The sequence below is a fragment of the Myotis davidii genome, unplaced genomic scaffold (genome assembly GCF_000327345.1).
Source record: "Myotis davidii unplaced genomic scaffold, ASM32734v1 scaffold59, whole genome shotgun sequence".
Lineage (NCBI taxonomy): Eukaryota > Metazoa > Chordata > Mammalia > Chiroptera > Vespertilionidae > Myotis > Myotis davidii.
Genome location: NW_006293001.1, coordinates 4511682 through 4526043, shown reverse-complemented (window position 1 = coordinate 4526043; position 14362 = coordinate 4511682).

Genomic DNA, 14362 nt, shown 5'->3' with positions numbered 1-14362 from the left:
CTATTTTATCCAGGTTTCCATGATCTCGTTCCTGGATTACTTAGTAACCTCTAAGTGTCTCCCCAGTTCTACTCTTGACTTCCTAGAATCTGTCCCCAAAATAGTGATGCTCTTGGAGCATAATTCAAATCATGTCATTTCTGTGTTCAAGCTCTCCAATTGTTTTCCTTCCCCCACAGAATATAATTGTAAGTGCATATATGTCCCTACATTTCCTGGCTTTGGCGGTATCTGCAAGAACAATTCTTCTTTTCCAGTTCTACTCTTGACTTCCTAGAATCTGTCCCCAAAATAGTGATGCTCTTGGAGCATAATTCAAATCATGTCATTTCTGTGTTCAAGCCCTCCAATTGTTTTCCTTCCCCCACAGAATACAATTGTAACTGCATATATGTCCCTACATTTCCTGGCTTTTGGCGGTATCTGCAAGAACAATTCTTTTTTTAAAAAAAAAAATGTCTTTATTGTCTTTAGAGAAAGAGAAAGGGAGAAGGAGAGCAAGATAGAAACATCAATGATGAGAGAGAGAATCATGGATCAGCTGCTTCTTGCATTCCCAGCCCCTGGGGATTGAGACCACAACCCAGGCATGTGTCCTGACCTAGAACAGAACCTACCACCTTTTGGTTCCTGGGTTGACACTCAATTGTTGAGCCACACCAGCTGAACAAGAGCAATTCTTATTACCTAACCCTGGCCTCCATGCATATTGGTCAACTGCAGATGCTCAAATAGACCGTGAATACACTCTTCTCTCTTCCTGAAATGCTCTTCTCGCTGCTATCCAGCTGCTTTATTTCCACACTTTATTTAGGCCTCTACTCAAATGGCTCCTTTCCAGAAAGACCTCCTCTGACTCCCTTATCTAGAAATAGTGCCCCTTCTTCAGTTATCACCCTCTGCCTTCTTGCCATGCATTATTTCTTCTTCAGAGCACCTAATACTACTTGACATGTAATGTATTTCTTTCATATATGTTGTTTATGTCCTCTCCCTCTAGATTCTAGAGCAGCCATGGGCAAACTACGGCCCACGGGCCGGATCTGGCCGGTTTGAAATGAATAAAACTAAAAAAAGAAAGACCGTACCCTTTTATGTAATGATGTTTACTTTGAATTTATATTAGTTCACACAAACACTCCACCCATGCTTTTGTTCCGGCCCTCCGGTCCAGTTTAAGAACCCATTGTGGCCCTCGAGTCAAAAAGTTTGCCCACCCCTGCTCTAGAGTCTAGAATGTTAGCCTCAAAGATCTGAGACTTGATTTGCTTTTATTTTACTGCTGTATACACAGTACCTAGAAAAGTGACCAGCATATCGGCTGTGTTCAATAAATATTTGTTGAGTGAGCAAAAAATTGAATGAATTGGATGATAAGGGAACAGTGGAAACAAAGCAGGATGAGCTAGGTAGAACCAATAAGCCTCTGAATTCTTAAAGAAAGACAGCCATCTATATCTTATTTGCAACAAATCCTAAACATTCCAAAATATTAACAAATGTTTATTAAATATCTACATATGACTTTATGTCTTGAGGATTAAGCAATGAAAAAAAAGGCAAAAATTCCTGACCTCATGCAATTTATACTATAGGAACTCCCATGATTTATGAATGAATTTCATTTTCTTGTTTTAGTTTGTTTTCTAAACTTTCCAAAACATACATAAATTATTTTATAATAAGTTTCTTATCTTATAATAAGAAAAAGTAACTAATGAAAATCTTTTAATAAGAATAAATAAAAAATGTCCTGATGTTCAGACATAATCATAATCAAATCCAAACTAAATCTATATGAATTCCATGTTTCTGCTATTGGACAATTCTTACTTTGGCTGCCCTCCCTAAATGTGAGTCTTGATTTATGGTAAGTGGTTTTTGTCCAATTTTATTTTGTACTGCTCTGTTTTGTATAGACTTTTAAAAATATATTGTGAAATTAGGATATAAATAAAACATAAGATAAATTATACAAAACAGAACAGATACAAAACTTTAACATGAGTACCAAGCTTTACTGTAATGCCCTTGCTAAATCTAAATCTCGGGGGAAATTTTCTACTCAGGCACAGTTGGGTAAAATATATCTTAATCCTACAACATCTTTTGTCATAAAACTTTCATAACTGATCCTTGAATCAGCTAGATAATGCATGAGAATTAACAAAATTTCTTCCTTTAGCTATTTTTCTGCCAGTTTGAAAAATATTACCAAGTATCTAACTATGGGCCCTTCTGTACAACCTCCTAGGCCCACTCCTGTATGCCCACCTCAGTTAATATTATAATTCCTATGAATCTAAATTTGTGACTCTGACCCAGAACCCCGTATATAACTCTAGACTCACATATCCACTTTGAGGTCTCACGGATACCTCCAACTGGATGGTTCTAATACTGACCTCAACTGCTCCACCCCTTTCTTCTTGGGTTCCCTGTTCCAAAGAAGGCATGCTACTCATTCACCCAAGTCTGGAATGTACATGTTTCCTAAACTATATTCTCTTCATAACCTACCACAGTATTACTTCCTAATATGTCTACATCCCAAATGTCTCTCATATGTGTCCATTTCTTTCCATCTTTTCCACCATCCTAGTTCTATCTCAAAGCTTATATTCCTCCTATGTTCTCACAGTATCCCTTGGCAATCTCCAACATTTGTGAAAGATCAGAGGGCTTAAGACTGTGGGCTGTAAAGTCAACCTAACAGGGTTTGAATTCCAATCCAGATACTTGTTGTGGATCCTTTAACTAGATACTTAACCCTTTCAATCTCATTTTTTCATCTGCAAAATAATAAATGAAATAATACCTATCTCATAGGGTTCCTGTGAGAAATAATAAAATAATTCACATGAAAGTACTTACCAAGTAAGTACTTTCAATAAGAGTGAGACATTAGTATTAGTGTGAAGACACTAGCCTATTCCATTTTCTTTAAATTAATTGTTTAAATACACAATATCCTTCATAATTAGAAAATTTTATATATTACATACATTATAGGTGATAGATGATGGAAAGATTTCTGTTCTTCTCTAATTATCTCCCCATAGGCCAGACAAGGATTCTATAGATAAACTGTGGCATAGAGGAGATAAATTATCTACTATAGTCTCATAAAAAAAGGAAGCAAGATGTAGAATCTGTGTCTGCTATTCCAGTGTGAATTATGTTCTACCAATAAATATTAACTTTTCAGTAAAAAAAAAAAAAAGAAAAAAAAAAGGAACTTTGTTCTGTGTTGAGGGAAACTTCTCCACTAAAAGTCGGGAAAATATCAGTAAGAGAATTGTGTAATCTCTACTTCTGAGGTTTCTCTTCACAGTATGACAGAGCACGATTCATTTGTGATACTCTAGGTATTCAGTGATTTCAGGAAATTGGTTTAACCAGATCATTTCTTTTATTCTCTTCTAATTGTATAAGTTTCTGACACTCTGAGACTAATTTAAAAACAATAACTCTGGGTTCTCTATCTATTCCATTGACCCATAAGTCTGTTTTCATGCCAGTACCACGCTATTTTGATTACTAGGAGTGTCCATCAATAGAGGAATGGATAAAAAAAGCTATGTACAGATATGCAATGGAATATTACTCAGCCATAAAAATTGAAATCTTACCATTGGTGACAGCATGGATGGACCTAGGGCAGGGTCGGCAAACTGTGGCTCACGAGCCACATGCAGCTCTTTGGCCCCCTGAGTGTGGCTCTTCCACAAAATACCAACTTCTGCGCATGGGCCACGAAGTTTCAATCGCACTGTACATGCACACCCACACGTGGTATGTTGTGGAAGAGCCACACTCAAGGGGCCAAAGAGCTGCATGTGGCTCGCGAGCCGCGGTTTGCCCACCACTGACCTAGGGGATATCATGCAAAGTAAAATAAAGAGAAAAACAAATACCATATGATCTCACTTATATGGGTCATCTTAAGAGCAAGTAAATAAACAACATGGAAACAGACTCATGGATACAGAGGTCAGATCAATGGTTGCCAGAGGAGAGAGGGGTTGGTGGACTGGGTGTAATGAAAGTATTAAAAATTACAAGTTGGTAGTCACAAAATAGTCACTGAGTGTAAAGTACAGTATATAGAATATAGTCACTAATACTGCAATAACTTTGTATGGTGCCAGGTAGGTCCTTGAAATATCAGGGGACCACTTTGTAAAGTACATGATTGTCTAACCACTATGGCATGCATCTGAGACTAATACAGAATAATATTAAAGGTAAACTGCAATTGAAAAAAAGTAATTCTGTATATTCTTTTACAGTCCTGCTGGTTGTGGGCCTTGAAGTCAAATCAGAGAATTTCAACTTTAACACAAATACACTATCCAGAAGGATGGATGAGGGGCAGCCCATATGCTGGCCCATCTTCACTCCTGCAAATTGCATTCCTGACAAGAGAACTGGCATCGAGTGAAGGCTCCCTCCTAGGTCAATAGATTTGGAAATGGAAGTTGCATCAGGATTGCACAAAAAAAGTCCCTGACCAATAGCAAAGGCTGCCACAAAGGCACATAAATAACAACAGCTAGTAGCAATAGGAGATTCTTATTAACTTCAGAGCTCTAGATACTAAACTCATGGGTGCCACTTGCAAAGTCGAGATACCAATAGGATAGGTGAGGCAACCTAAGCTGATAAATTAGTACAGCAGATAATTAGCTTAAGTTTCTGTTGGTGATTTTACCTTGGTTGTTTTTGTTTTATGTGCTCTTTTCTCTGGAACCTACATTCATGTCAGGCAAAAATCCATTTTATGGAAGTTTAGCATTTGGATACATCTAGTCATGAATCATATATACACTGAATGCTTCAAGAAGTTTGCCCACCAGAACACTAGTGATACCCGTTATTGCTTGGTAGTTTCAGTCTGAGGGACTGGGGATGTTCTCACCCTCATAACTAATGGCTTTCAGATACTGATATGTGGCTAGGAGTGGGGAGCATATATGTCAGAAGCCACCGAGAGCCCACAAAACAATACCAAGCTTAGTTTAAATGTTATAGAACGAAGTAGTTCTGTTAGGAGGAGAAATATGTATATTTTAAAATATTTGAACTCAGTGAATTTTGAAAAATCTTACAGCCCATTTGAGATGTCGGAGGAGTGTTGTTTTTTATTGTAAAAACACTTGATAAATGATTGATCCATGTTGATTCTCATCATTAATATAAGAGAAAAGAGATCGCAATATTTCCCACACAGCTTTATGTTTGCCTGGTAGATTGGCATTTACTGCACATTACACTTTCAAGAGATTGAAATTAATATCTCTTAATTCAGACTGTAAGCCTGGGGTTGGTGTTTATCTGAATGTATGTTAATGGTGCTCTCGAATTGTAAGCCTGTCCCCTCCACCTAGAGAGTTAATTAGGCTCTCTAGGAGATCACAGAGGAGCAGGGAGCCAGTGCGAGTTATTCATCCCCTTATGACTCAATTCTAATCACTCAGCCCCAGTGACTGACAGAGAAATGCTCTCCGCTGTGATTGAGGGTATTGATTTCCCAACTCCTTTTGGGGCACACTGGAGAGACACAATCAGAGGCTTCGGCTTTCAAAAAACCTCTTCATCTGCCTTAATCATCTGATCAATAAGCAGCATCAAGACTAGGGATCTTCAACAAAGCCTCCTCCAATGTCTTTATTTCCTTTCTTCCATTGGCCTACAGATCTGCTGAGTCAAGGTGATCTTAACAGATCAGAAAGCGAACAGTAAGCAACAACAGTGACAGTCTTTAGTGACAGCTGTTAGATCTAGAAATTCCCATTATGAAAAAAGAAATGTATCTGTCTCCCTCTTCCTTTCCTCCTCTCCACCCACACCCTTCATGGGCCATTGGCTGGCAAACTAACCCTGCATACATGACCAGACACTGAGATCCAGCCAGTGAAATCGCTTCCCTGACCCAACCGACTGAAACAAAGACTGTGGGGGAGTGGGAAGCATATACAATGAGGTAGCTCATGAGTTTCAATTTTAGCCTGGAAGACGACGGGCAAAGGGAAGTCTGACTGACATCTGAGAATGGGACAATAAGTAATGCAAAGCATTCAGCTTGTCCAGATAGGGTGTCTCTACCCAAAGCTTTCCATGTGAAGCTTCTGAATGTTTAAAAGCAAGAGTTCTGCTCTATTATGAGCATTTTATAGAACATTGTACATTTGATATTTAAAAGATTTTGATCAGTGTTATCTATTTGAAGCAGACATTTTAAATTCAAATCAAACGACTGTTGCCACATCTTAATGAATTGTTTAATGAGTGTTTAAAATGAATTTGTATATTGAAGGGCTATCTTTACATTATGACTTTGCCTTCCTTTTCAAAAAAAAAAGGGGTAATATCACCTTTCTTAAAAGTGTGTTTTGTTAGAATTATAAGGATGATTTTGTTCTGTAACTTCACAGATTTGATTGTGGTAATTGGTTAATTTGTGATTCTATTTAAAGTATGTTTTATTCAGCTCTAAGAATTCCCACTGAATTAAAAAAAAAAACAGTAACACTTATCAAAAACCATCTATATTGCCAAAGTGTGAAATGTTTCTAATTAAAATTTCATTCATGTTTTGCCAATTTTTCAATTGAATTAAAAAAGCATAAAACACCTCTAATCGAATGTATCCTCTGCGACGAGTGAGTCTTTCTTTGGCTGAATCCAGAAGCGCCTCATCCAATATAAGCACCGCATTCATTCCAGTCACAAGGGCGAAGTTGTGCAGACTTCTTCCATGTTACGCAACGTCAAGAAGCAGGCGCACAGCTCTAATACCTCCAGTGAGAGAGGCAGCGGTTTCCCACAGCAGCTCCTTGATTTAAATTACAGGGCACATTCATTATGCCTCTGCTCCTCAGACTGTGAAATACCAGAGTACAGTAGCTTTGTTCTGACCCCTTCTCCAAAGCCCTGCCTCAAAGTGTGACTAATCTAGTGCCGGATGACAGCTAACTTCAACATCAGACAACACAGAAATTGAAGACACTTTTTATCCCCTCGCCAATCTGCGAACGTCTGAATAAGCCTAGTCAACTTCATTACAAACTCATCATCTCTTGTGTAGATAATGATAGCCTAGGCTGGTGGAGAACTCAGCTTCTTGTTGTTACTGACTTTCTCTGCCTCCAGGCCAAGCATCTGTGGGGATAATGAATGGAGCAATTCTTTTGGCACAAAACAAAAGGATCTTGGGGTGGGGAAAGGCCCGTGGCGTCAGTCTAGGCCCAGCTCTCACAAACGAAAATTCTTTGTTATGAATTGGTTCTTAGAAAATAGCTGTGTCGTAACCAGAGAAGTGAAGGACACAGAGTAACTTTGTACTGTGGCAGGAGGTTAAAGGCAGTGACCATGTGAAAGAATTTCAGAGGGATTTGATTCTTCTTTTATTTTTATTATTTTATTTTATTTTTGAGGTTGCTTTGGCTCAAGCCTATTTGCACCAGGTAAAATAACAACATAGTACAAGCTGGACTGCTGAGGATACATTCATCCTTGCTTTCAAAATGGTAGACTTGCTGAATTATTTCTCCTAGAGCTACCCATGGGGTATGTTTAAAGAATATAGAGAATTTGAAAATATAGCAGCAGGAAATGTACACAGATCTAGGAGCGCATTTTAAAATGAAACTCATCCATTATTATACCACAGTATGAATATGTATTATACCTTCCTTAGTCTCCTTAGGCAGAGTAAGAAGTTAGACTTCATACTGATGCAAAATTTAAGATATTAAAATACATATTTTTTGTGATTTAGATGGAAAAGAGGTATGGTTTAGAAAACTGGGTAACAATTAAATATGCCATATAAGTTTAGTAGCTTTATTTTATTTATGTATATCCCTAAGAGCTATTTGAAATGACCACTACAAGATTCTGCAATTAGGAATAGTAATCTGTGGCACATTTAGTAAAAAGGGTGTTTGTTAAGAATTGTGTTTAAATATGTTAGTTTGTGCTAGTTTCCACTGTTTCTCACTTTAAGAATGTGAAGTTGGCATGACAATTCCATAATAAAACCTAGTCCCTTGGAATCTGATCATTTACTTTGAAATGATATTAAGACAATTTATTTAGCTCTCTCAATAATTATTGGTCATAAAAATAAATGTAAATGTTCTGACTCCTACCAATTTTAGTTTCTGCATACTATATCAACTAATCCATATGTGCCTAACAGATAAAGTGTGCATCAGTAGGTGATTGTTAATTTTTGTTTGTTTTAGATTGATTTTCCATTGCTGTTTTTATGTGGGCAATCAAAAAAGGAATGAATGAATGCAATGCCTTCTAGTCAATTTACAGTTTCCTGAGCAATTCCAGTAATAACTGTAGAGGTCATAAAGTAGGAGAAACAGTAAGAGCTAGGGGAAAATTACCTACACATTGTAACTGAAAGACAACTATTTTCTTATATTTTTGTTAAATAATATGTTTTGCTATTTATTTCTCATAATTAAACAGCAAATGCTGTATTTTACATGGAGATATACTGGTAGCTTGTGAAGAGAACAGATTAATGTAATGTTTTGCTACCTTTGACCTTGTATCCTTGAGTCTCTTGATTCTATGTCACCAAACATAGCCCTGTAATAGAGTTGAGGTCTAGCTAATAGTGTGTGCTATTCTGACTGTCATGCTCCATCATTGTAACTTACTGCATGAGGTCCCCAAAGTGGTCTCGTGAGCACTTGTGCTCATGCGCACATACGAGCGTGTGCTTCCCCCCCCCCCCCCCCCCCCACACCCCCCCCCCCCCCCCCCACCCACACACACACAATTCTCATTGGCAGAATCAAGAAGTACTCAGACGATGCTTTTAACTACAAATTCTTCATTCAACTCATAAGAAGTAAATCAACTTGTTCTAGGGCTGAGTTCTAAAATGTTATGTTCAAAATGGATTTAAATCCACCTCTTTCATAAAGTTTATTAGAGAGCATCACAAAGCATCCACGACCTTTCTTTTTCTTTTCTTTTTTTTTGCATTAGGCTATTATGGCAATGTGTTCTCAGTTTACGTTTCAATGTCTATTTCCACCCATACATATTAGGATTCATAAAGTGAGTAAGTACTCTCTGATGTGTATTTATTGAAATTTTTCCCCTTAGATGACTGATTTTAAAAAGAAAACAGAAAAATTATTGTTATTTACAAGCTAAATATATGTATTAAATTAGTGACTCCATACTGTCGACCTTACTGTTACTATATAAGAATATATGTATGATAGAGAAAGAAATTGATCTTCTTTCCAGTTAATAAGGAAACTATATGAATTTCAAGCAGCTGAACATTACTGCAAAACTAATACCCAACTCTTCAAACTTTAAAGGGGATTGAAAATCCTTAAGAATGCTGCAGTTTTCTAATGAGCCTTAGTGGAGAAGGAGCTGTAACTATTTCTAAATGAAAGAAATACCCAATAAGTATGTTAGGTCTGAAACAGCCTATCCCAAGCCCTTTATGAGATTTTAAATTCCCATCTCCTACTCCTCCCCCATTCTGTCACCCCTTCTCTTCCCTCCTCCCCTAATCCTTCCTTCATCCTTTCTTCTTCTTTCCCTTCTCCTTCCACCTCTCCATTCCCCAGCCTCATTCTAAGTATCTAATTCATTAGATTTTAATGAGCAATTTCTTATATTTGGTCATAACTAAATCCCATTTCTAAATGTGCTTGAATATAACTTGGGCCAGATTATTCCAGTTCCCAATATTATCCCAGATGATTGGTCTTATACATCCAATATTATTTTCTTTAAAGATAAAAATCATAACTAGATAAATATTGGTCATAGTGGTTAAATCTATTTTAAAAACATCACAAATGTTTTATTTTTATTTAAAAAATCAGAAAAGCTGCCATTGATGTTACTTCGTTGATATTTTTTGCACAAGCAAATTTGAAAGAAAAAATTGCCTCATCTCATTATAACTTACTAACACCAACATTACCTAGAAATAATAATGGTCACTTAGAGAAATATTTCTGTGTGTACCTTATATGGAGTAGAAATAGAAGTAATGTTTAGCCAATAACATTTTTATATACATGTCAGCATATACATTACATTTTATGCAATTTAAAAATTATATTTTATTTGACATTTTTGCACTTGAAATTTTACTAACTGAAGTTTCAAATCAGAAGCATGATGCTTATCTGCATAAATTGAATATTAGGTTTAAAGTTATTTTTAAAATCTAAAAATAAAAATGTTCTATTTCAAGGTACTGTAGTAGAAATGGGTTAAATGTTCTTCCTGATATGGCCTACCTAGACACTTATGAGACCATCTGACAGATCAATATATATGTAAACAGGATACCAGATCCCAAGTGCAATTAGGACATCAGATTGGAAATTCTTCATTCTACAATTAAAGCAAGAGCTTAAAGGAAAAACAGCACATTTCCAATTAAAGCAACTAAGTACAAGTTAGTTAGTTACTACCATGTCCCATTTCTAAAATAATAGCTTTTGTTGGCACTCTTTAGGAAGTAAATATTTACTCAGAGAAATGTAATTTTCTTTTTATTTATTTAGAAACTGCATGAGCTAGTAGTCTCTGCTTTCTAATTTTCTTTTTACTAGTTATAAGGTAGTAGAGAGATTTCTCATTTTCTTCATTTTGATATTAGAATTGCATAGTTGAACTTGAGTATATTTGAAAGGGAAAGACAATATTTTCCTAATGTTAATTAGCAACTTTCTTTCTACTGTGGTTTTTTTAATTAGACAATAAACCTTGACATAACATCAACGCTTATTTCTGAAGTTATTTTGAATAACATCTGCTGATGAGAAGTATGCAAAAAACTTTCATGTCGGTAAATGTAATTACTAATAATTTCATCATGATTGCTATGACTACAATTTACTTATTCTTAATTTATTTTTATAATGAACTGCTTCAGTAAAATGACAAATGATTCCATTAGTTAAGAAACTAAAATGTCAATTTACATGTGGTCTTTGGTGACTAATTTGCTGAGTTGAGGTTTTTGTTTTCGTTGTGATAATAATATTTGGCTATGCTCTGTGAGCAAAATTTATGAGGTCTTAAATATTAATCTTTCCATTTAGTGAAACAAGGTAATTTTCAGCTTTAAAATGTGAGCAGTTTCTCTTTCAGGGTCTTGAATACACAAGTTTTAGGCACAAACTTCTGAAACGTTGTCATCCAAAAAATAATGCTCACTTTGTTCCCTGGGCTCAAAACGATTCTTTTCCACTAATGACTGCAAATGTCAGCTCATTTCTAACACAGTTTCCAATGGCAAACATTATTCAGTTCTCAGTGAAAGAAAAGGGATTACATCAGCATTCAGGGCGAAAAAAATGTTCTGTCCCTTCTTACTCACAGTCTATGTTCAATCAGCCTGGAGCTAATGAAGCCCTCCAGTGCCTAGAAATAAACAAACAGTTGGGCAAATAGTCCAAAATCAAATCTAGTATATACGGTGGACAATACATAGTTAGTTCCATTACCGAGCCCTCCCCTGGGAGCTGGGGCAGCTTCAGAGCCCTTCTCATTACACACCAGCACCATCTGTAGCCAGCCTGGGCCTGATCTGGGAATGTATAAAGTACACGGGGAAAAATAGACAGAATCAGGAGCCAGAGAATCCTATTTCAAGTTTAAATTTTGCTCGTGAAAGATCATTTGGTTTTAGACTCAGCAAACACTGGGCCTCGTCGCTCACAATGAGGGACGCTTGTAGCAAGGATGACTTCAGATCAGGGAGGTTGAAGGTAATTGCTGCTTTCCACCGGGATCTATCTAGCTCTCATGTAGCTCAAGCGAGGTACGGCATGGACCCATTAACAGAGGCACAGCTCCTGTTCCACTTGAAACGACAAGCACCCTTGCCTCGTGTGTTTGTTTCAGTGCTGTTGTTGTAAAAGTGCAGTATTTAGGGAACCAATGGCGTGGGCATCTTTAAAATCCAGACACTTGGCGCGTGCATGTGTGTGGATTTCAAGAAAAACTGACTCAAAAATGGAAAGAAAAGCTTTGTTTACTAAAAGTAACGCACCAATTGTTATTAACAGGATGCCATGATGCCAGTTGTTTCTGTTTGGAGGCTAAAACGTGGGGACTTTAATTAGAATCATGAAATAGGTTGCAAGATTCTATACAGTAGACGGATAATTTCATCCAAGATATGCCACCTTTCAGCAGACAGAAGTTGCCTTATTAATGCTTCCTATTATCATTTTTATTCTCTTTCTACTTTCCCTCCCCACCCCACTCCACCTTCATCTGGTATCACCATGTCTGGAAACCTGACCCTCCTCCTCTATTTGAATGGCTCTCACACGGAGCTGAAATGACTGTGCTTTTTGACTTTGGAAAGCCATGAAACGTCTGTACACATACATGTAATTGAAGGAGAGAGCACTACATACAAAATATGCAGAGCTTTATAGGCAGGCAGCCCACATTCATTTGAAGGGATCACAGAAGGCACTCTGAACAGTGCTTGATTCCATCTTCCTGCCTAAGCAGAGGCTCTCCTCCATCTAATCTAAGCCCTGAAAGTAGCAACCAGCCCCAAATGAGGAAAGCCCACCTCCCCAAATGGTATCCACCAACTACCCCCCACCCCTGACCCTCAGCACACACCACAGAGGGGAACCACTCATTACCTGTAAGACAGACTCTTCCTGGCACTCACCTGCTCCTGGGGGTGATTCCAGCCTGCCAGACTTCAGATCCTTTTATTTAAAGTCTCCATATGGCTGCAGGAACACTGGTTGTACCCCCTCCTGGTTTTGTAGGGGTGAGAAGGACCGCAGCCATGGCTTGGCAGTATCCCTAGGTGACATCCTGAGCCCCTGGAGTGATAAAGTGAATTTCAAACACTGTCCTGCAAATATTCAGATACTCTGTCCCCCACAACCTCATACTCTGAGATGACATTTTGCTTTGGGGCAAAATGTTAAGTGGGCAAAGTTGTTGCTGTTGCTGATGGCAGTCCCTCTGCTCCGTCTTATGAGACGGACCTCTGGACGACTTTAGAATTTGGCTTTTCATGTTCTTGGCTGTGGTTGAGAAAAGTTAATAATTCTTCAGAACATCGTTGATAAGTTTCATTCATTTCTGCTTTAGCCTCAAGTCTTGTTTGATGAATCTCCTTCACTCTGGATTCTGGCACTGACCTCTTTTTTAGAACTCTCCAGGAAGACGGACCTGGAATCAAATCTCATCTCTATAATTTTCTGGTTGTGGATTTCTGTCAATTAGTTAATTTTTCTAAACCTCTGTTTCCTCAACTAAAAATTAAGTATAATAATACCACTTAGATCATAAGATTATTTTGTGCATTGAGTAAATTAATCTATGTAATGATCTTTATCAAATTGTCCCTCATATGATCTAAGGGACATTAACTGTCATTCTTGTTACTTAGTAATAATAATATAATATAAATCTGCATTGCAATTTGTCCCTTGTCTAAGTTTTTGTTCAGTAGTTTCTGATCCTCCTTTATATCTACTCAGCTTCGATAACTCTTATCAAAACACCCAAAACGATGTATTTGAATATTTTTCTTACAAAAAGATAATAGCTGCTATTTACCAAGTAGTTCCTTTTGCCAAATACTGAGCTAAATACACCATAGACTAATTACTCTTAATTCTTATAACAATTATATAAAATGTAAATTAATATTACTGTCATTGTTCAAAAGGATAAACTGAGGCTCAGAATGGCTAACAAAAATGCCCAAGTGCACAGGAAGTAAGCAGCAATGCTGGGATTGAAATCTGCCTTTGTCTTTGGCAGAGATTATCATGAATATACTAATACTCATTTCCCTTTCTCATGGCCACACAGACTGTATTCTCCAGCCTTCCTTGCATTCTGGAGTCTCTATACAACCTGGTTTTAGCCAATGGAATCTGAGTGAAAGTGATGTGCACAATTTCAATTCCAGGCCCCTTAAAAACTCCCATCTACACTAATAAAAGAGAAACATGGTAATTGGCGTATGACCGCTACCCTTCCCATTGGCTAATCAGCAAGATATGCAAATTAACTGACAGCCAAGATGGCGGCCGGCAGCCAGGCAGCTTGAAACTAACATGAGGCTTGCTTGCCTCAGTGACAGAGGAAACAAACGTTCCCTGCCTGCCGCTGTAGGCCTCTGAGCCAGCAGTTTCAAACATAGTAACATATAGAAGCTAAAAAAAAAACCCAGAAGCCAACTATCAGAGAGCTGGGATCTCAGAGCTGGAGTTGATACAGAGTTTTGATTAGAACCGAAACAAAGCAGATACCAGCTTTCAGGAGCGGAGGCCTCAGAGCTGGAGCCTCAGCCGCCTTC